Consider the following 22,432-nt stretch of genomic DNA (forward strand, 5'->3'; position numbering starts at 1 on the left):
GCAATGCCTCCAAAACCAAAACAATTTGCAGGAAACTGAATACAGTCCTGTTCTTCCAAGGCCTGTTACAGTCTGCATAGTTGCTCCTGCTGCTTGCTGGCTTGCAGAGCTGATCAGAAACGGTACTTCTGTCCCACAGGAATGTTAGCTATTTCAATCACTGTTGTTTTGAGACAAAAAAAGTTGAAAACAGTAGCTCTTTTTTTTTTTTTCTCCCCAAAATTTAAAGTTCTCAACCTTTTTTTTGATATCTCAAAAGAGATATTGCTGCCTGGTGGTTGTCTTCTGTTTCCCAGTTTTGGCTGATACCTCATAGCAAACTTCTAATCCTGAGGATCTTCAAGCCGTGCTAAATATGAATAAAAGGTTGTGATACAGCTAGGGATGAAGATGCTAATCGTGGGCCAGCTGGTCATAGTTCAGGAGGCCAAAGCAGTGCCTAAGGCTGAAGAGCTGAGAGCTTGCTTTGGGTTAAGAAAATGGAGTGGGGCTGTGGATGCTTCATACAAGCCAAGGAGAAGTGGTAAGGAACTGCATGGCATGAAGGAAGGAGTGGAGAAGAGGGCAGTGAGCATCTAGAATAAGCTAGAAGTGATGTTTGGCCACTCCAGATGTATGCTTTCACACTTCATCTCAGACATTTAAAATTCTCAAATGCAGTGGGGTTTTTAAATGACAAATCTCACAGCCCTTGATGCAAGAAAGCAGTTTTCCCTGCAGAACAAAGGGCAAGGTGAAAATATGCCTCTATCGCTTCTCCCACAAAATGTGGCTGGTTTCTTAACAGGGCCCCAGGAAGCACAGACAGCGCAGAGCTGCCTGTCACCACCTCCTGCAGAGCAGTTTCAGCAAGAACTATCAACAGAGTTAACTTTGCTCTGCATCTCTCCGTCCACCTGCCTGCGAGCTCATCCTTTACTAGAGAGTCTTATAGACTTGGTATTTAAAGGGGGGAAAAAAGGGAAACCTGCATTTCATGAGGGATTTCAAGTGAGAACCCCTGTGCCTGCATCGCCAGCCCTGAATTCCTGCGTGCGGTGTGCGGAGCGTGGAGTAACACGTGTTAAGTGATAGTAAGCCTCAGAGCAGACTACAGCTACCACTCGGGGGAGATTTAATTTATTGTTCAGTGGAATGAATGCTATTGTGCAGCGACAGCTGGTGCACTGAATGACACGCAGTGACTGCTTGACTGACTCACAACAATAATACCCAGAGAGGTTTGCACATCAGGCTGTCTCGGGGGAATGCAGAGAGGAGGCATCTGAGGAAAGCAGGCTCCACTGTCTTTGCTAGCTCGGGCCAGGCTCATGAACCACTTGCTTCTGATGCTGAACCACCAGGTGCGTTTTGAAAAAGTGAAATGTGCATGTGCTAGAGTGAGGCAGACTTTCCCTCTAGCTTTAATTCTGTTTTCTTCCAGTAGGTGTTTCTCCCTCTCCTCTCATTGCTCAAACTACAGAACCAGTGAACAGGAACAGGCAAAATTAGTGTGTGCTTCAGGCTGCAAGATGGTCGGCCCGTTTATGCTTGAAATTCCTTTCCACACAGATATTTTTGCTACCTAAGTGCTGGTATTTGGAATATTTGTGTATCATGTTATGTCGCAGAGGCCACTATTGTTCTCCCACAAATTGTAAAAGGCTTAATCCTGGACATAAGTTTTCCTGACGCATAACTATTTTATATACCAGTGTACTGGCAAGATGAACCTGACATCTGCACAGATTCAGCTAAGTTTATTTCTAAGTGGAGATAGCTAAGTCAGTGCAAAACTGTGAGTCTGGGCTGCAAGTTGCATTGCTTTTCTTCTGTGTGGGTGTAGATAGTGTACATACAGTATGTTTCAAAGCAAAATTGATAAATGATCCCCATGCCCTCATTTTGCATAAATAGGCTTTACTTCTGTGCAGGTAAACAGGTATATGTCTGATTTAGAGGTGATGCAGAGGACTGAGGTAATGAACCTAATCATATTGTTCAGAAACGGCCAAAAAACTGGGGCCTTAACAGCATATGTGTGATAGCAAGGTAGGAGTGGGCTTGTAAAGACTTGGAGTCAGGTCCTACAAGCTGCAGGCAGGGTTGCACCTGAGTAACTGGCAATACCATTTCCGCCCTTCTGCTGTATTGACCCATGGGGCAAAAGCAGTCTGCGTGTTCTGATCTGCAATGAAACAACATCCCATCCACGATTAACAGCTCCTGCAGAAAGGTAAAAGCTGGGGCTGTTGCGCTGCAGACAGTGCAAGTGGATCTTGCAATCAGATTGATGCCAGTACAAGGCACATGTGTGTGGCTGTACCCTTGTACTACAGTTCTCCATCTCTCCTGTCTGTGGAATGGTTGTCCTGTAAGCTGTATTGAATAAAAAAAAAGATGCAGAATGGTCTGGAAAAGGCAGCAGCCAGTGAGTTGGACAGTGAACATTTGCAAGCTTCATTTTGATCACCATCAAGTAACTGCTGGGAACTGTATGGAGGGGCAGGGCAATCCACAGCACCTAAACCAAATGGATCATATATTTGGTGGAAGCGTTTGCTTGCAAATAACGTCGGGCACTTTTGAGGACTTCATGTGAACACCAACCATCTTAGTTGCCTTTGGGGGCTGCAAGAGGATTACTTCTGGTTTAACATTTAGGAAAGTTTGATATTTCAAACAAGCAGCAGTGTTTCCATTGTTCAGTGTCAGAAGGACACTGTTTTGTTTTCAGCTGGTGGAAGATCCTGGTTCCTAACAGGAGTGGCACTTTGCTGCTCGCATATGCCCAGAAAAGTTGTTGCATTCTTTTAAGTAGCCAAGGAAACCAACCTCAAAATGAACAGGAATAATTCAGGGCCTCTCCCCTGTGTCTGCCAGCTGCACTTTGCTTGCCTAAAAAACATTCTTCCCTATTCCCTCTGTTTTGGACTTTCATTTTACAAAACACACAGGCATTGAATATACCTCAGTTACAAGACCTAGCAGAATTGACTGAATTTGCAGAAATTTGGTTCATTATGGAATCAATGGTGCTAAAGAGTCAGCAAAGAAGAGCCATCATAGGAGCTTCACCATGACAAATGTGGCATAACTTCTAAAAGGGCAGCGATTTGACTTTCATTCACACTAGTATAATTGGCAGAAAAAGTTTGCCTAAGATGAAAAGAAAGTTAATCTTTTGACTTCTGCATAGCTTTATCATTCTGCAAACAAGCGATGTCAGTTCTTTTGACAAGGAGCTGTGAGCATTTGACTCATGCAGAGAATTCTGTAAATTTTGGTAACATAATTTTCTCTCTGTTCCAATTATTGCTAGGAGAAAATGCTGAAGTCCCTGGACAATTATCCATTTGTTCCACACTTCTCATTGCTTGTTTTTTTTTTTTTAAGTGAATATTGAAATGCCTTCAGGAGAGGTACATTTTCTGCCCAGCTAACCCTACACTGATGAGCATCATGCAGATGTCTTAGAAAAATGCTTTTAATGGGCTTGTCTCTTCCATCTGAGATGCTTGCTTCTCTTCCACCTTCTTTTGTTTTAAGTCCTGCAGCTACAATATGTAACTGAACAGCACGATCACAATGCATAGAAATAATACTAAAGTGGAGAAAGGTAAACAAATATAGGTGAACACGTAGCGGAAAACATTTCAGAGGACAGTGTATGATGGTTTATGCTATGATTCGTGTTGCAGGCTACTGACAGTTTGACAGATTATATATACCTACACATTTTAAGGCAGCAATGAGTAAAAAATTATTATAAAAGCAATTTCCCCCCCCTCCCCATGCATACCAGTGACTAAGGTCTGATGGTAATTTTGGGAATAATTTTCAGATAGTGCAGGCAGTTTGGCCTTTTCAGCAGAGCTAGCCAGAGTATAATCCAGGACTCCAGTTCCCTTTTCAAAACCTCCCCTAAACTCTTTCCACAGCAGAAAGCAAACTGGTGATGACAATGCCTGAAGGCAATCTGCTGGCCGTAAAAGGCAGGATCATTGTTTAAGGTGCATACAGCAGCAAAAAGTAGTGCTTGATCCTGATGCTGTTAAGCTCTGCCAGCTGCTTTCTAGCTAGTGCAGAGTGGCAGCACAGTGGAGCTTTGTGTTGGTGGGTGCAGGGTGGCTGCACTGGCCTGTCTGTGATTTTCACCTCTGACTCCCTCCTGACAGCCCTGGCTGGCTGACACGGCTGCAGAAAGGGGTTTGGTACTTGGGGCACCTTCCTTCGGTGCACCCGTCTGCTTCCTTCCCTTCCCTTTCAGCCCTTGGGTGCTGTCAGCCTGCCCTGGTAGTGCCCCTCACTGGCACTCCTCTCGCCCCACCTTATGATCCCAGCTACTTCTGCAGTATATCACAGTTACTAAAGATCATGCTTTGTGAGCCAAATTGAGAGGAATAGGTCTGATAGAAGCAAAATATATTGCTGCAGAGAAAGTATTTTTACCTAAAGCCTGTTGAAAATCTGCAGAGAGAGTTTTGGATTGCCCTTTAAGGTTAGTGCGCACAGATATGTCCCCCTATTGACTGGTGACTGAGGTACGCTTTTTGTTCAAGGTGGAAGGAAAATGCACGAGACAGGTTCTTTATCATCTGTGTTTGCTCATCTCTAGGTTCATTTGCAATGTATACATTGAAGCAAAGGTGCTTTTTTTAGAAGAAATGTTCATGCAAAATTAAACTTTAGTCACCAAAAGCAGATTTCAAAACTTCAAAGCAAACCTGAAATTAAGCAAATTTGTTGGTTAGTTGTGGAATTTGTAGTTCGAACTTCAGACTGTAATTTAGAGAACTTATTTAATCAACTGATATAAAGAAAAATCCACCACTTCATGCAAATTCTTTAAGCACTCATAGTCATTTAGTCATGAAAGATGTAACTGTAAATGATGCTCAACTTTTTTCACAAACAGGCAGTGAAAACTGCAGAACAAATTGCTCATTCTGAATAATTTTCTCAGTTCTGTTCTGTACTGATAGCTGATAAAGTGTATTTTATTGGCTTTTAGTTCTTCCTGAACTTCTAAATATTATCTGTGTGTGTGTCTTCCCTTCTTCTTCACTCCACTGCCACGCGTGTTGCTCTGCCTGGCCAAAGCCCTGGGGAGAGCCTCAGCCACACTGCAGCTGCCTGGCTGCAGCCAGGGGCTTGGGGCTTTGACTGTGCCGGAGTGCCTCCACCTTCTGGCTCCCTTCCCTTCTGGCTCCCTTCCCTTCTGGCTCCCTTCCCTTCTGGCTCCCTTCCCGGGCAGCAGGGGAGCCCGGGGACAACCCGCGGCTCTGCCTGCAGCCTGGTGGGGTCCGGGGAGTGGCGGCCGGGGCCAAGAGCTGGGACCCGGTGGCTGTGCAGGTCAGTAAATTAGGGACCCCTCTGTCTGCTTGCCCTCGTGAAGTGCCCCACAAAATCCGGGGTGTGCCTGGCTCTGTGGAACATTTGACTCAATAAAAGGGCAGTATTTTAGAAAGGACATACATTCTTCACTGCTAGCCACAGATATGAATATTATGTCTCCTAACATGAACATTTGCTAATGTTTAGACTTTTCTGTTAGAAATGTTTAGACAAAATGAAAACAAAGTGTCTCGGAGGCCTCTGTGGCTGCAGCTTTTTGGTCTTAGGTCCCCTGGGATTGCTGGTTTGTGAATGCCCCATCCCCTTTCTTCCATCATTTGCCCCTTATCATTTACCGCTAGCCTAGGGAGAAGACTTTCCAGGATCTGCTCATAGGATCTGCTCATCTTTCCAGGATCTGCTCATAGGATCTGCTCATTTTTCCAGGATCTGCTCATCAGTGCCCCATGGTTTTTATGACCACACTTACACTGTATTCCTAGACTTTAGGTTCGCTTAATGCGATATACAAGGTAAGCAGGCGACCTGCTTTGGCTCTTGCTGAAAGCTTTTGCATCCTATGCTGAAAGGTTCAGCTTGTAGAGAACTGGGGAAATCCGAGCTGGGAATATCATTGGCAGTGGCTTTTATCGTTATCAAAAGGGAAGGGGGTTACCAACACAGAGCTCAGCTATGACAGGCACTACGGGAGAAGCAGGCTTCTGCATTTGGAAAGTTTAGTAGTCTACTACCCACACCATAAGAAGGGATTAAATCCAGAGTCTAGAGTGAGAAGAGGCGCATAAGGTTGTGAGATGAGAGTTTTGGTTATTTATGTGTGTAGATATAGGTATTACCTGTGGTGAATGCAACGACATCCTACTTTCCGAATCGCATTTTATACTTATATCAGCAGATGTGGAAGCATTTCTGTAAAGCTGGACAAGGACACTGGGACTTTGTATTGCCTCTAAACTCTTTCACAATACTGGTATACAATCATAATATGACAGTCTCAAGAATTCCCAAGTGATTTAACAGTGAAGACACTACCTTCATCCAGATTTAAAATAAACTGGTGGCTACTGCAATTTCCTAGCTATTCTGTGAAACAGTCCGCTGTATCTCACTGCTGTTGATTTCTTTCAGCTTCCTTGGTCTCTGCCACTGACAGGGACTGTTTCAGAAATTTAAATAAGATGTCACTGTAAATGAGTACTCTTCACTCATCTGTCTGAACTGAGAGCAAACAGTATGGGAGAAATCAGCATCCATTGAGTATACACACAGGGAAAAATGTATTTGAAAGGAATATTGCATTTTATTAGCAATATTTTCTGCCTATTTTATAGCGTGAGCAAAATGTAGGTTAACATTCGAGCTTTTCTGCCATCTAGTGGCAAATAGTTGGTTATGGGAGCCATGGCTGCCTTTTTATTGCGAGACTGGGTTTGAGATAAATTTCTCCTGTGGAGAATTTTGTGGCTAAGGAGTACTCCAGCACTGATTTTCTTTGAATATTTGTTCTAAAGAGAACGAGAAAGTAAACCTTACATTTCTTCACCAAATTTTCCCAGCATGTATGTAATTCTGTTTGTTTATTTTTTTTTTCTCAGGAACTGAAGTATACACAAGGAGGGGTCACCACTCTGATCAAGAGAAGGGAGGTGAGGAAAGACAGGTTGCAAGACTCCAAGATACGGAGCATCTGTAGGTAATCCTGGGTTGGTAGTCCTTAGCACTTCTCAGATTGTGTCCCATGGGTTTATTTAGGCTTTCCAGGTGCCTCACTTGATATCTGGGATATTACTTTTCAAAAACTGTCAAAACTGGAAACTGAACGGACTATACATACAAGTGCATCTGAAAATCCAAACCTGAACTATCCCAAGAGAGACAACCGAATGAGTAGGAACCCCTGAACATGGGGTTCCGTTAGTTCTTTAAATACTGTAACACTGCGATCCTAGACTTTTTCTTTAGTGTTATAAATTTGGGAAGGTGGTGAGAGAAAGAAGAAAAAACTGGCCTGTCCCACTTTAGCCTTGTATCCTACTCCTGGTACAGTCTTCATCAGTTATGCCATGGTATGCCTCATGTTCTACAGATTAAAAGGGACATTCCCTTCACCTCCTAATAGTCTTATTACACAGAAGTATAAAAATATCTGCAAGAAACTAGAAGTTGAAATCTACTTACAATCTTGACTAACAGAGGTAAAGAAAGCACTTTAGGGAGATGTGTAATTTGACAGTATTCAGTAAAGCAGGAACTTATATAGCACAAGAAGCGTCTCTGAACTTTTTTTTCTTCACCGTATTTACTGGATGGTTACTGTTTTCCTGTGGGAACCTTACAGACAGAAACAATCAAGGCCTGGATACAGCTTTTCATGTCAGATGGTATGTAGTTCTTAATAAAAAAGGAATTTCTTCTGTTATAGATCTCTGAAGATGAAATAATGCTCATGTATTTGATGACTCCTAATAGAAGTACTTGCATGACATATTTCAAGCTGACCCTCTACCATGGCATGACCAGCTGTCTGTTATTCTTATCCTCATCATGCCTTAAGAAATTCAGGCCTCTGATGAGCAATCTTGCTTTCCATGATGGCTGTGTCAGCATCTTTAAGGGTTGAACTCCATTACTGCTGTTTGTTTCTGGTTACCTGTTGCAGTTGGAGGCAAATGCTTTCCAAGATCACAAACTGAGCTGTTTAGCTTGAGGAATGACAAATGATGAGGAAAAGTGGGCAACCAGAAGGAAATCAAGTATTTTCGCATGAGACTGATAATAATATGGCATCTTGGTGCATTTTGTGTGTGCACTTTCTGTTGCCATTGCTCTGAGGTATAAATCACATGGAAGAAAGCTGATGTTAAGTATGCAGAAAAGATGAGATCACTACCAAGACGTTTGTGTGCCTGAAAAATGTATGTAGGAAAGGAAAGGACGTTCATCCCAGAAAAACCAATGGTGTCATTTGTTATAGTGCACCTTATGCTACACCTGGTATTTAGGGTATAAACTGCAGTAAAGTCATTCATGTCACATAGACATTTTAGAAGCCCATAGCAAACATATTTCTACACGTTGGATAAAAATGAGGCAGTGCATGGGAGGGAGGGTCTCATCATCAATGACAAATCCCTGACAATATTTGGTCCCTTCTACCAAACCCAAAGCACAAATGGTATATCATTAGTCATTTTGTTGATTAGAACTTTCTTATTAAACTGAGAGCATTGTTGTTTACAGAAAATCTTTCCCAGTAATAATGCTAGCAGCAGAGCTTGAGCCCGTCTCAGATGGCTTCCAGAAAACATCCATTCTCTTTCCCTGTTTCCAGAAGCTGTAATAACTGCATCAGTGCTCTAGGAGGATCACTATTTCTCAGCTGATAATATCTCAGCAGTGATTTTTTCTTCTCAGGCTACTCTCTGAAATGTTGCTGACTGAACAGTGTGTGATTCAGGTTCCCAGAAAAAAAATGTGTCTTCCCAGCAGTAATTACATTTCTAGGTACTGCCAGGCACTACAGAACTGTTGTGAGAACATGAAGTCAGGAAACACAATGTCTGCTCAGCACCGTATTTTCCAGCTGCCTCACTTTCAGATCTCTCTAATCTCAGTCTCCACTGTAGATTAGCTATTTGACATCTCTATCCATACTTCCAGACATTCCTTTTTAAAGCCTACAAAATGTCCTTGTTTCAATTGACTGAAAATATCTATAGTGCATTGATGTTTCAATGTTGAACATCCAGTTGAATGTTTTTAAAAAGTCTCAGCCATCCCCCTTTTTATAGTAGTTGTTAATTCCTTTTGCAGCCTTTATAAAAACAAAGAGTATTTTAAAAATATTCTTGTTCTAGTCAAATCTTCATTTTAGGTTGGAAAGTTGGAATGAATCCTGTTTTATTCTTTGCATTATGGAAGCGAATTTTTCCTAGCTGAAAAGTTTTTAAAATGTTTTTCACTCCTAAGGCACAGAAGCCCCACTGCAAAAGTGTCTGTCATAGAACCAGTGGTTAATTTTGTACATTCCTTTGTTGTTGATGTAGACCCATCAGTAATATAATACTCGACAAATCACTTGATGCCCTGCTGTCACAGTAGGGCTCTTCAGTAGGTAGCTGATAGAGCAAGAGATCAAAGGCCCTCTTTGGCTAACTACCTGTACTTTTTAATGGAGATTCATGAGAGTTAGATGAAAAAAAGGGTTGATCTCCACTCTGCCAGATACTCTGGCTGTGTGGGAGGAATCCAGAAGTAATATGGAGCTTCTATGTAGAAATGTCTGGAAGGGAAAACACTGATTGCCATCAAGACTGGAGGGGCGCAAAGAGGACTCTGTGAAATCAGGAAAGGAAGAGCTTGACAGCCATGTGCATGTTTCAGCTTGTGTAAGAAACATCTTGAAGTCTAACCAATTCATTATAACTTGTTTAAAAACTTTTCTGGTCACATTTTTTCTGACAAAAACCTAGGAAATTAGCTGAAATTGACATTTCTGTAGGAGACACTAATGGGAAGGTCTATGTAGGGGAAAACAATTGAAATGAGCAATTCAATATTTTGGTGTTCACCAGCACTTTCATGTTTTGTTAAAAATTGAAACACTTTGAAAAAAACTGATAACATTACATTTCTGATGTGGCGAAAAGAGAGAAATTGACTAGCAGTACTGTGCATCACTCTTCCAGCCTACAGCTAATGACTAGAGAGGCTGAGACATGACAGGTTGGTTCTCCTTCCTAGATCTTGGGTAGCATCAACCAGCTGGGGGTGACCCCATGAAAGGGGATTCTCAAAGTCTGAAAATAGGTTTATAATTCGATTAAATAACAGAACCTAATTTAGAAGTAACTCCTCTGGATGGGCGTTTTATTGCTACAGATATAAAAGATTCCCCCCCCTCCCCTTACTTCAGTAGATCAAGGATCTCTTTTGTCATCTTATGTATTCTAAATCTGTTCAGTTGTTTCTTTTCCATCCACTTGGAGCTTTGCTCAGAACTATGAACATCAACCTACATTTCCTGGGGAAATACAGGGCAGGTGGTAGGCTTGCTATGGTCTCTCCTTTCAGTTGCATTAATATTACTTTTGATGAGTTGGTCTAACCTATGGCTACAACTTTGGCAATAGAAAATCTGTGTGGGATTTTCTTCTTTGTCTCTGTTCTTACTGTTGTTAGGTTATTTCAATGTATCAATGATCTTGTTTTGTTAACCATTTAATTTATCAAAAGAAAGAAGATGTGGGGAGCTGTACCTTTCCATAGCTCAAGCAAGGTTGTTGGCAGAGCTGACGTTACAGGTTAACATGCTGCTACTGCTCAGGCACTAAGTGGTTCCTGCCAGACTCTGAGGTTCCAGATGACTTTTGAGCTCATTCTGTCCCTGGTGCTGCTGTGAAGCCTTCCACAATGTTTGTATCCTTCTTTTCTCAGTAGATCTCCCTCTTGCCACACAGCTTTTCGTATTCTGTACATTATTCAAGTATTTCTGTGTTGCTGTTGATCAGCTTGAGATGCACCGCCTTCATGTCGTACAGTGACATAGAGAAGGTGAAGAGCATAAAGCAGAAGTCTTAGTCTAGTCTAAGTTTTCTGCCTGTGGTGTGAGGGGTCAGCACTGAAGCCCTGACTGTACACTCTGCCACTACTCACCTCTGTTATTGTACTTCGTTATTACTTGATAGAACCTTGTTACTGCTTTTAGATGTAATTCATGCACCCCAGTGGTATTCCCCAAGAGTCAGATGTTTGGTGTGCTAATTATTTATGGCTTTTTATGTGATTCAGAAAAGGTATCCTAGCCTAATGGATTACTGAAGATGGGGAGTCACGTGTCTGGCATATATTTCAATTCCTACTAGGTGGCCTTAAAAATGCCACTCCAGTTTCTTGGCTTCCCCATGAATAATACACAGAAAAATGGATACTTCTTGCTGATAGAACATTCTTCTGTATTAAGTTGTTTCCATTTGTAAAGATGTGGCTCTCCTGGAGAGACGTGGCTCTCCTGTGGCTCTCCTGGAGCTGATACCAAGAAAGGAAGAGAGTAAGTAGATTGCTTAGCATAAGAACATCCACATTTGGCACAACTTTTTGTATCGTTTCCATATTGAGCATGCTCTTGTATGGCAGACGAGCTGAGAAGAGTTAGTACCTACCAGGTCTTTCCTGGTTGTCAAACTACCTTGAGTTCCCAAGACTTCTGATTTTCTGTAGAGATCAAGTTCTTCCACCATCATTCAGATCAGAAATTTTGTCTTTTGCCTCTTTATGCCTTTGCACCCAAGTTCATTTTCAGCTGTGGATGAAAGGAGACACGAGAAGGTCAGACTCACAAGAGTATATAGGCACTGAACTAGCATTGATTTCAGTAGTGTGTAGATGGCCAAGTACCCCTGTTTCTCCAGTTTTAAATGACAGGTGGGTGCTTTTTTCTGGGGAGGTGAACAATGGTTGGATATAACATTTTTAAACAAGAAAGGCTAACTATATCCCACTGAAAAGAACGGAAATAGATGAGAAGGATATGTTGATATGCTAGGCTATAAAAGCAAGGCTCTTACTAAAAAGTAATTGCACTCATACTGCTTACAAAAGTTGCTCTGGACCCAAGAGCTTCTGGTATTTCATTGGCGGGTAAAATTCTGGTTTTATGTTTGTGTTGTTTGGGTGCTGGCATGAGAAGATTGGTAGAGATTTGAGAATAGAAAGTCATGTTTGTATCTTTGGAAATGCTTTCTCGAAGAAAGGTGTTTGACCATCAGACTTTGAATTTCCATAATCTCTTCTGAAAGATTGTTCCATAGCTGGGAAATCTAGACACAATTTTTACCTTTATTTTGTTGCCTTCAAAATTGCTTTAGTTGACAAAGTTGCTATGTGATTGCCAATGAGATTGCAAATGAGACACTTGTGCTATTGCAAAAGGGTGGGAAAAGACCCAGGAACCTATTTCCTCTGGCATGTGTTATACCGAGGGTTTCCCCAGACCTGTAGGATGTTTGTTCCCTTTGCTTCTTACAAAGCAGTACTAATTTGTGCTTATCAGAGCATCCAGAATCAGCGTTGTCCAAGGCAACCCCCCCCCATTGCTAGTTTGTGGGTGTGGATTGAGCAAAGGTGCTCCCTAAGCCCAGAAGGACAAATCACTGAGAGGTCACTGTACATAATGGTTGAATCTGCTGCCTCTACAGAGATGTAAAGAGAGAGAGCATTTTCAGCTTTGCTTGGTTCATCTCATCTCCCAGGTCCTGATAGGTTTGAACATTGCTGAAGGAAAAACTTCATGTAACAGTTCTGAAGGCGTTTTGAGGTCAAGCTTTTACTTAAAGGATTAGGAAAAAAGAGAACAAGCATAAAGTTCTAGTTTATAGCGAACAGCAGACTCAGAGTTTGCAGCAGTACCTACAAGCGTTGCCCTAGGTTCTGAACAGTCACCATTTCCTCTTACTCCCTCATGCTGTTCTGGTGTTTGGATACAGATGCAGACGATTTGCTGGTTCTTCTATAAGTGAAATATTTTGAGAGCTAGTTGTGTCTCCCCCTTCACCTCAAAATCAGTTATTCAGCAGATGTGAGCTATACAAATGACATTAATAGCTCCTTTTCACATGGGTCCCTGGGTTTTTAAGATATTTTCTTTTATCAGATTCTGCCTTTGCCCAGACTAGCCTTCTCCATTGATAGAAAACTACTAATATATTTATGTTTACCTCTGCACATGACACCGTATATGTAGGTTCTGTTAAATCCATGATCTCTGTCTTGCCAGCTTTCTATAGAGATCACATGTAACACATTAGTGCAGATGACGGACTTGGTAGCAAATATCTTGGTGGGATATGTCCGTGAGAACAAGCTTCCTCGTTCTCTAACTTGATATGAGGTTTTGTGTCATAGCATATCACTCATTCTTTGGATACAACTAGAGGCACTTCAAAAAATATTTATCTGTAAAATGAGAATAAATATTACTTTCCCACTTAGTGTGGATAAAAACATCAGTGTCAAACAATTCTCTGAAAATTTAAGTTCTAGCTGTAGGATTTTCTGTTGTCTTCACAAACAGCTTATGGTTTTACAGCCTATCCAGAGATTCAGAAGCATATATAAACGAGAGTTCTGCTTATCTCAGTATGTGCCAAACCAGAGGGAATTCTACTTAATTAAAAGGAGCTCAAAGAGCCAAGCAATTTATTTGCTAAGAGTTCAGACACAGTGAATGCAACACCTCACAAAGAAAAGACTTTCCTCAACCTTGGTTTTCAGCATTTGTTATTCCCATGCAAATGGGGAGTATATCTCTTTGTATGTGGATAGCATTCTGCAGGCAAAGGACATTCTCCTCTGAAGAATAAATGCTCTACACTATTACAAAAAGCACATCCTTCTAAAGATGGATCTTTAAGGTAGCTATGATCTAATTCAAAGAACATCTACAGTTCCTGACGAAATTTGACTATCACTGCATGTGCCGTAAAGATACTTCAGGAGGTACCTTTTAAATGGTGTTGGGTAATGCATTTCAGTGTATTATTACTGTCACTGTCAGGATCTAGGTGCCTTATGCATGTCCTTGGACTTTGTCTCTCTGGATTTTTTTAACATCTATCCTAATTTTAAAGATATCTCATTGAAACATAAGTGCATGTTGTGGTTTAACCCCAGCCAGCAACTGAGCCCCACACAGTCGCTTGCTCCCTCCCCCCGCAGTGGCATGGGGGAGAGAATCAGAAGAGTAAAAGTGAGAAAACTCGTGGGTTGAGATAAAGGCAGTTTAATAGGTAAAGCAAAAGCCGCGCACACAAGCAAAGCAAAGCAAGGCATTCATTCAGTCCTTCCCATGGGCAGGCCGGTGTTCAGCCATCTCCAGGAAAGCAGGGCTCCATCACGCGTAACGGTGACTTGGGAAGACAAACGCCATCACTCCAAATGTCCCCCCTTCCTTCTTCTTCCCCAGCTTTATATTCTGAGCATGACGTCCTATGGTATGGAATAGCCCTTGGGTCAGTTTGGATCAACTCTCCTGGCTGTGCCCCCTCCCAGCTTCTTCTGCACCTGGCAGAGCATGGGAAGCTGAAAAGTCCTTGACTGGTGCAGCAACAACTAAAACATCTCTGTATTATCAACACTGTCTTCAGCACAAATCCAAAACATAGCCCCATACCAGCCACTATAAAGAAAATTAACTCTATCTCAGCTGAAACCAGGACAGTGCATTATATGACATCTTTAAAAACTTCTCAATTATTTACTGGTTAATGCTAACCAGTAGTTGTATGGCTGGGTATTTATTAAACAAACAACTTTCAAAATGAAATTAGAAAAGTATCAAATTAATGCTGAACATCAGATTTTTACATTCATGCAGCATTAATAGTTCCAGGTTAACTGTTCTAATGCTTTCAGTGACCTTTTTGGTGTGGTTCTTTTTCTTCTCATCAACATATTTCTAGAGTCCTGTTGATGTTTTTATTTCCAGTGATTAATTTCTTATTTTTTGCACTGCAATGTCAGTTCAGATAAGGTCTTACCAGTCTCTATTCCGTATTCAAAAGAGATACTAAACTAGAATTGCAATTAATTGAATTTATTAATTTTCAGGAAAAATACAACACAAACTTGCTTTTGCTTTTGGGTTTGTGAGACTTCAGTAATATCTCAAATAGCCAAATTTTAAGACAGTCCTTTCAGTGTTGGATTCTTTGCTACCCCAGGACATTATTTAGCTTATTAGCTGTTGCCATTCATTCTGCTCAGTATTGTGCTCAGAATCAAGGGTGTGAAAAGGTGTGTTGGGCTTTGTATGAACCAGAAAGCTTTATCACATTCTATGAAATCCTGAATAATCACCTATTTTTCAACTTACCGTCATTCACTTGTTCAAAATCTCATATTACAGAAAAAGCTGACAGTTGCCTCAACTTTATATGTCCATACTTGTGTATGCAGCATGTCTTCTTTTTCCCCTCCATGGACCCAGAGTGGGCAAGGACAGCTAATTGCACGTGCAGAAACCAAATTCACTCTGTGTGTGAATATGGTATATACCCATTCAAGAGATTTAATGGTGGTGGCGTGGAAGTGAACAAGGGTGAATGTTACGTCTTCAGTCAAGACCTCTTTGACAGCGAGTCTGTGCCAGGACCCTGGGGGCACTAATCAGCCCTAACGGCTCTGCACCCTGCTCAGACCCATGGGCAAGGGCCCAGCCACATGGGGTGGCCCCTGGTGGGACATCCCCTCTCCAGGCTCCTTGGAGACCTCTCCATCTCCTGAGGCCACCCAGGGGATTTTCTGCCTGAGCCTGGAGGTGCGCGTGGGACAGCGGTCTTGCTGCAGTTGGGTTACGCTAGTTTTGGGGCTGGCCCTGGGCAGAGGGGCAGTGTGTGGTGCCAGATGGGGCAGGTGGGCACCTGGTGCTGCTGCGGGGCCCCCGAGGAGGGGTTTCTTGAGCTGCTGGACTGGTGAGGTGACCGTCACTGCGTTTTGAGCCTGATGTTATTTTGCCTAGAGCCACCGGGTGTCAGCATAGGACCCAGCTGTATGGAGGCATATACTGCCTGGGATGGAGGCAACTACAGGAGGTGTTTTGCGTTCATTTTGCATGGTTTCACTGTTAAATGCTGCTGAGACCACCTGACTCCAAGGCCATGGTCCGTTAAAGCGTTAGCCCCAGGCAGGCTTCTGCATCTGCTCTTGGTGAGTCTCAAACTCAGCATCAACTGCTGATTTTTTAAAATTTACTTTGTTTTTTTTTTTAATAGAACTTCAGTTCTCCAGAGATCTGGGCAGGTCTGACTGGCAGGGATGCTCTTCTTTCCCTTGGTTACCCTGTTGCTCAAGGAAATGAGGTGTTTTTCTCACTTCGGCCAACTGACAGCATAAATATGTGTTTGTGCGCTTGTGCATTTCCTCTTCTGTTAGATTACCAGTCTGCTCACAGCGTACGTACCGATTATGTGCTGCCACGCTGGAGAACAGTCTGCTCCCTTCCCCTCTCACATTATGGCTGGAAGTGAAGCCCCTTATTAAATGAGAGAAGTAGGTGAGGGTTTATCCTGCTCTTGGGAGCTGCTGGGTTTTTTTATCTTCTGCTTTGTAAAAGCAATTAAAATGGTTCTTAACGTGCTTAAGTTTAGACGGTGGCAGTGTATCGCCATTGGTACATGGAAAGCACAGATGAATTGAATTGGCATTATAGCCTGAACTGCCAACTCAGCATGTCTGATTTAGGGATGGATAAAAGTGGTGATCAGGCCATGAAGGCTTTGAAGATGCAGATAGCATGCAATATCGTGTTGTTTGAGTGGGAGCCAAAAACTATGCGTTTTGTGAAACTGGTAGAGACCTAGGGTTTTGGTTCCCTATTTAGATATATAGGCTCATTGGGCTAGGCTTCATACAGCCTTCAGAACTTTTTTTCTCTTTCCTTTTCTTTTTTCTTTTTTTTTTTTTTTTAAATATGGCCACTACTTCACTTTTTCTGTACTCCAATCTGAGAAAATTTGTATTTCTTGGTTTTAATATTTATTGGTTTTTAAACCATTCAGTGCTCTAGGGGCTTTGCAATAAAAGTGGTTATTAAAGGAATATTAGCTCAGTTTAAAAGACAGAAGATGAAAACTCTTGAGGATCTTGTTGTGGCTAATGTCATAGCAAGCATGACGAGGAACTGAGCTATTTATTGCATCTGTGTGAACAAGTATTTTTCATTTTAACCACATCTCAGTGTAGGTGTCTGCCATAATCATAGCAGTTGTATATTATAACCATAGCATCTACTGTATCATTTACCTTGCAGTAAACATGAGTGCAGCTTTCAGCAGTACATGGGACAGACAGGTTGGCAGGGAAAGCACTCTGCTATTGTAATTCCCTGACAATTTCTCAGTCTGGATAGGAAACCGGAAAATGTGGCAGTCTATATGAGACAGACTGCGTAATGTACTTTGGGGAAATGTTATTACAATTAACTGGAATTATTATGTGAAGGTTCTTACATTCTAAGGCTGCCACTTTTATCATGGTTTTTTAGCCTTTTTTTAATTTAAAAAGGCAGAATAGGACAGCAGGTGTCACTATAGTAGTAGCAAAAGCAAGAAGAGTAAAATCTAACTCTTTCTTACCACATTTTTTTTTACTCTTTACAACTTTCATCAGAGAAAAGGATCAAGGGCAGCATGGTGCTTATCCTGGTCTCCTGGCTGTCAGTTTATTAGGAACCAGCTCAGCTTGTGTCAGAATTTAGAAGCATGAAGAGGGTTTGGGAAACTTTAACACTGAGAGATAAAAGATACAATTATTTTCCATAGAGACTAGCAAAGAGACAGGAAGAGACACTACTTTTTGGAAATACCCTTTTGTACTGCCTGATTTTTATTCAGACCTGGGAATTTCAGTGAAATTAAAATTAAAACACTGAGAACCAATCATGTATTTTAGCTTCTGTATTTTGAACGGAGTGCCTAAGGCTGCTAGCCCCTAGCTTTGTGATGAGGCACATCAACTAATGTTGTGATATGTAAACTTGCTGGACTCCCTGGAGCTGCTCTGTCATTAACACCTGACCAGTGAGCCACACTTTTAGAGTCAGTCATTCCACTTTTAATATCCATTAAATGAAAAATCTGTGTCTGGTAAATGACTTCCACAGACTGCTGCTGAAGGAAGCATCTTCCTAAAGAGGGAATTTTGAAGTGGAATAGAATATTTACTGAAATAGAGAGTAACCAGTAAACCCAGCAACTGACCAGACAAAACTTTAGATTTTAAATATCTGTAGCTTAAGGAGAGATGAAATACAGCTACATTTACTGTAAAGCCTTGAATGTGTAAAAAGGGCAGAAATGGAAAATAGTGAATATTCCTTTATTTGTTGAGGTGACAGGACAGGTCTCTCCATTCTTGAGTTTCAAAACACTCTCACTAATGGTGAGCTGAGGAAAACCCTCAGGAGGATTCCTCTTTTTCTGAAGTCCAGACAGTGGGATAGTATATGTCAATCAGATATGCTTCTTGTTGTTTTATAACACTACTGCTCTCTCCTGACTATTCCAGAATGGGTGGCAGTCTGTTCCAGCATGGCATTTCTTGTGGTCCTAGGAGGTATGCTTGTGTGTGTGACTTGTTTTCGTTGGTACTATCCACATTTCCAATGGGTTTTGTTTACTCCAGCCATCCTGGAGGGACAGATGAAATATTTTCCAGAAGTGTGTTATTATGAAAAGAGCACAGAAAAAAGTGGCAACCAAACTAAAGCCCCATAAACCAGTGTGCTGATTTAGCATTTCAAATGGCACTTAAATATGGGCTTCCATTTCAATACTGCACTAGGAAATAAACACCTCCCAGTGCAAAGTGGATATAAATGACCCTAGCAATGAAACTAATCAATTGAAATAACAACCAGCCTTTCCTAAAATCCCCAAACCTTCCTTTACTAGCATATTTTCTCTTTACAAGTGTGCTGCTCAGAATTATACAGAAAAAAAATTACAAGCAGAGCTGCATAAAATTGAGGACAGCTTAAGAGAAATAGATAAACCTGGAAAGCAGAATTCAGGTGAGATCTGAACCAACCTGGATCATACCCTGAAGTTCAGAAGAAGCTCAGTTATGCCTTTTTAATGCTGTCTTCATGCTGCTGTCCAAGATACAGGCTGAACCCTTGTAGGAGAGAGTGTTTTCCCATGACTTTGAGCATCTCTGAGAGCATTTAGTACCTGTTGCATTAAAAGGGATTCGTTTTACAATTTACCTAGTTAAGACAGATATAGGTTAATGACAAGTACCAGTTTTAAAAGTGGTCTGAACAGCTATAGTTAATGTGGCTTTAAATGTGGATTTCAAGTCACAATTTCTGTTGATTGTGATGCTGAAAAGAGTCTCTGCAGCAAAGGAACAGACCTGGCTGCTTGTTGGTGTCAGTATCATATGTCTGTAGCGTTGCTGATCACAGGGGCAGAATGGGATGGAAAAGATTACACTGCTGAAAATGTTTTAGACCTATGTGTTTTAAAAGTAGCAATTAGATTAGAAACTGTTGGTGACAAACACCGAGCAAAATTTGTGGGTGCTATAGTTCCATTTGTCTATAGGATTAAGGACTTCCACAGAAAATAACACAGTGCCATGTTTCTCACAAATTTTAGCTTTCTGTTTACTACTTTTCTTTTTAACTTTTGGTGTTTATGCTTTTTGGGGTTGTTCAGCCTGCAGAAGAGAAGGGTCCGGGGAGACCTTATTGCAGCCTTCCAGTACCTGAAGGGGGCCTACAAGAAAGCCGGAGAGGGACTTTTATAAAGGCACGTAGCGATAGGACAAGGGGTAACGGCTCTAAACTGAAAGAGGGTAGATTTAGATTAGATATAGGGAAGAAATTCTTCACTATGAGGGTGGTGAGGCACTGGAACAGGTTGCCCAGAGAAGCTGTGGATGCCCCATCCCTGGAAGTGTTCAAGGCCAGGCTGGATGGGGCTTTGAGCAACCTGGTCCAGTGGAAGGTGTCCCTGACCATGGCAGGGGGGGTGGAACTAGATGATCTTTAAAGTCCCTTCCAACTCAAACCGTTCTATGATTCTATGATTCTATATATGCTTAAAACTTAACCTTCCTTTTAATGGAGCTATCAATTTAGGATTTAGCTATAATTTTTCAAGTGTTTAAGAGGAACTTGATTTTAACCCAGACACACCATGTGCTTTCATAGTCAGGCAAGTTATTATAAGCTATTGCCTTCATTTTCTTGCTGAAGAGGCACTGTGTGGGCAGTATCTGTTGTGTGCTTCAACAGACAGCCTAACACTGCCTGGAATAAAACTTGTCAGAAAAAAAAATCTGGTTTTCTAACAACAATGACAAAATACGGGTTAAAATCAAGAACTTTGACATTCTGTTCTAAATAAAGTGAATGTTTGGCTGAAAATGCATACATTGACAGGGGGGAAAGTTGAGAGGTCATCTTATTTCCACATTTTAAAAATAATCCTTTAAAATCACGGAAAAGACTTGGTGGTTTTGCATTTTTGTTGTCTCAAATGGTGCAGGAAGTACACTAGATAAACCTATTAAACACGATTAATGAGTTAATGAGCTCTGAGGCTAGATCGTTAGGATGACAGCTTGTGAAGGTGAAAACCTTTCATGACCTAGGGAAAGAGGAAAGTGAGTGGCCCAGCTTAGGCTGAGTTTCATGTCAGTGGGTACAATTAAGGCCCCAGAAGAGGCTCATTTGTGAGCCGGACTAGTGCAAGCCCTGAGATGGAGGAGTTTTATACTAAAGGACCATCTCTGGATTGTATTTCTCTAAAAAGAGGGAACAGCCAAGGAGCTTTGGTGGGGCAGCATTGCATGAGACTGGAAATTTCTGGTCAGCTGCAACCTTGCGAGTAGTGACCTGAGTCATAGCAGACACTCAGCTGCGGAGTGGGAGCAGGTGGAGGGAAGCAGCGGATGCCTGCTCAGATTCCCAGGACTTCTGGGATGTGAAGACAAGTGCAGGTATGCAGGTACTTCCACCATCCCTTATGTTTAAAAAGAAGCATTTTGTTCTTTCCTGTTTGCTTTGTATGCTGTAAGTCATGCAATGCTAGCAGGTGAATCTTCTGCAAATAAATTTATTGGCATCTGAGTTAACACCCTCTGAAGTGAAGACCACCTTGCAGAAGCTGTGGTTTCAGATAACCCTGCGACAAGAGAAAAGACTTCAAAAAGCATTTTGAGTGTAATGAAAATGAAGGCCTTTCCCTTGTTGTGGGAAGGATTAAACATAGAGAGTTGTGTGAGCGTAATGAGAACCAAGAATTTGCCAATAACTGCAAAATGTTGCTTCAGTATCGACAGCTGCATAGGTGTTACATATCCTACACCACTATAACAACAAGCAAAGCTGCTGTGGTACCACCCAGATCTTTATTTCTGGGTGACCGTTTGATAAGGACATCTTCAGGACACAGTCTCAGTCTTTTCCTTGACTTAAAGTCTCCTTATACCCTTGAGGATCTCTAAACAAATCTCATGTTATATTGTTTCCCTTAACACATGCATTAAGTGTACCACATTCTCCATGGAGGGTACTGCATTATCTTGGTTTGTCATGGTTTATCTTTGCTTTCCCGCTTTTTCCTACTTTGAATTCTGTATAACATCACTGTGCAATCTACTGATTCCTTTAAAGCAGCAGAAACCTCTGAACTTTGAGAACCACTTCATTAATGTGTGGTAATGTAAAGGAGAATGTAGCCTTCCAGAAGATTGCGCTAACTTCATCATTCAGGAAAAAAAATCTGTGATGATAATAGGAGAGAAGTATGTGCAAGGCTCCCTGGAAAAAGCAGAAGACAATCATAGTGAATGCTTGAATGGTGATGATTAATTGAAACCCTGTAGTGTGAAATGAGACTTCTGAAACTATGGTTTGTGCCAATTACTGTGTGCAACATGCTTGTTTCTTCTTGGTATACCTGTAAATGTGAAGTCCTTCTTGCCTCAGCAAAAATGTCATTGATTGAAGCTCTGTAAAAATCTGCAAAAATGGAGAAGGAACGTTGGGGACCAAATAGTTCTGAGACTTGTGCAACAGTCTTTGCTTTGATCTGCATCAAAGGTGCTTGCTTCAAAGTTATTTCTAAAGGACAGAGAATTAATTTTGACATAGAAAACGAAGGGAAAAAAGTGGATAAACCTAGTGTATTAAAGAATCTCTGTTCTTCAGACTGCTTGGTTTCTGTGTTGCAATGAATGCAAGATGAGAAACAGGGAGTAAGTGAACTGGAAATAAGTAACAATGGTAGCAATGCATTTGATCTGACTGTGTTGTTAATCTGTTAGACTGTTGGCCACAGACTCTACCCAGAGACATACTAGGAATATTTTATTTGAGGAGTAGAAAAGGGAGAGAAATGGAGGAGAGAAGGGAATACTCAAGGGGGAAATATTAAGCTTAACAGGCATCTATAATAAACATCAAGGTTATAAATGTCTTTGTTACATGACATCTGGGTTTTATTTAATATATGAGCTCCTATAAAGACACAGTTCTTACCTGAAAGATTAAATAATATTAACACAATTTTTTTCAGTGGGCTAAGTT

The 22,432-nt window shown here is 41.5% G+C and overlaps 1 long non-coding RNA gene across 2 annotated transcripts in view; it reads left to right on the forward strand.

Moving 5' to 3' along the window:
* The first annotated feature begins 298 nt into the window (after positions 1 to 298).
* The window catches only part of LOC142402643 (uncharacterized), a 67,816-nt gene continuing 45,682 nt past the window's right edge, over positions 299 to 22,432 (forward strand). The window contains exons 1-3 of one of the 2 annotated variants that reach the window (XR_012773415.1): positions 299 to 523; positions 6,933 to 7,030; positions 7,676 to 7,718. This is a non-coding gene — a long non-coding RNA (uncharacterized LOC142402643). The remainder of the gene's footprint in view (positions 524 to 6,932; positions 7,031 to 7,675; positions 7,719 to 22,432) is intronic. The other variant, XR_012773416.1, reaches the window with a different exon arrangement.

The sequence above is a fragment of the Mycteria americana genome, chromosome Z (assembly GCF_035582795.1).
Source record: "Mycteria americana isolate JAX WOST 10 ecotype Jacksonville Zoo and Gardens chromosome Z, USCA_MyAme_1.0, whole genome shotgun sequence".
NCBI lineage: Eukaryota > Metazoa > Chordata > Aves > Ciconiiformes > Ciconiidae > Mycteria > Mycteria americana.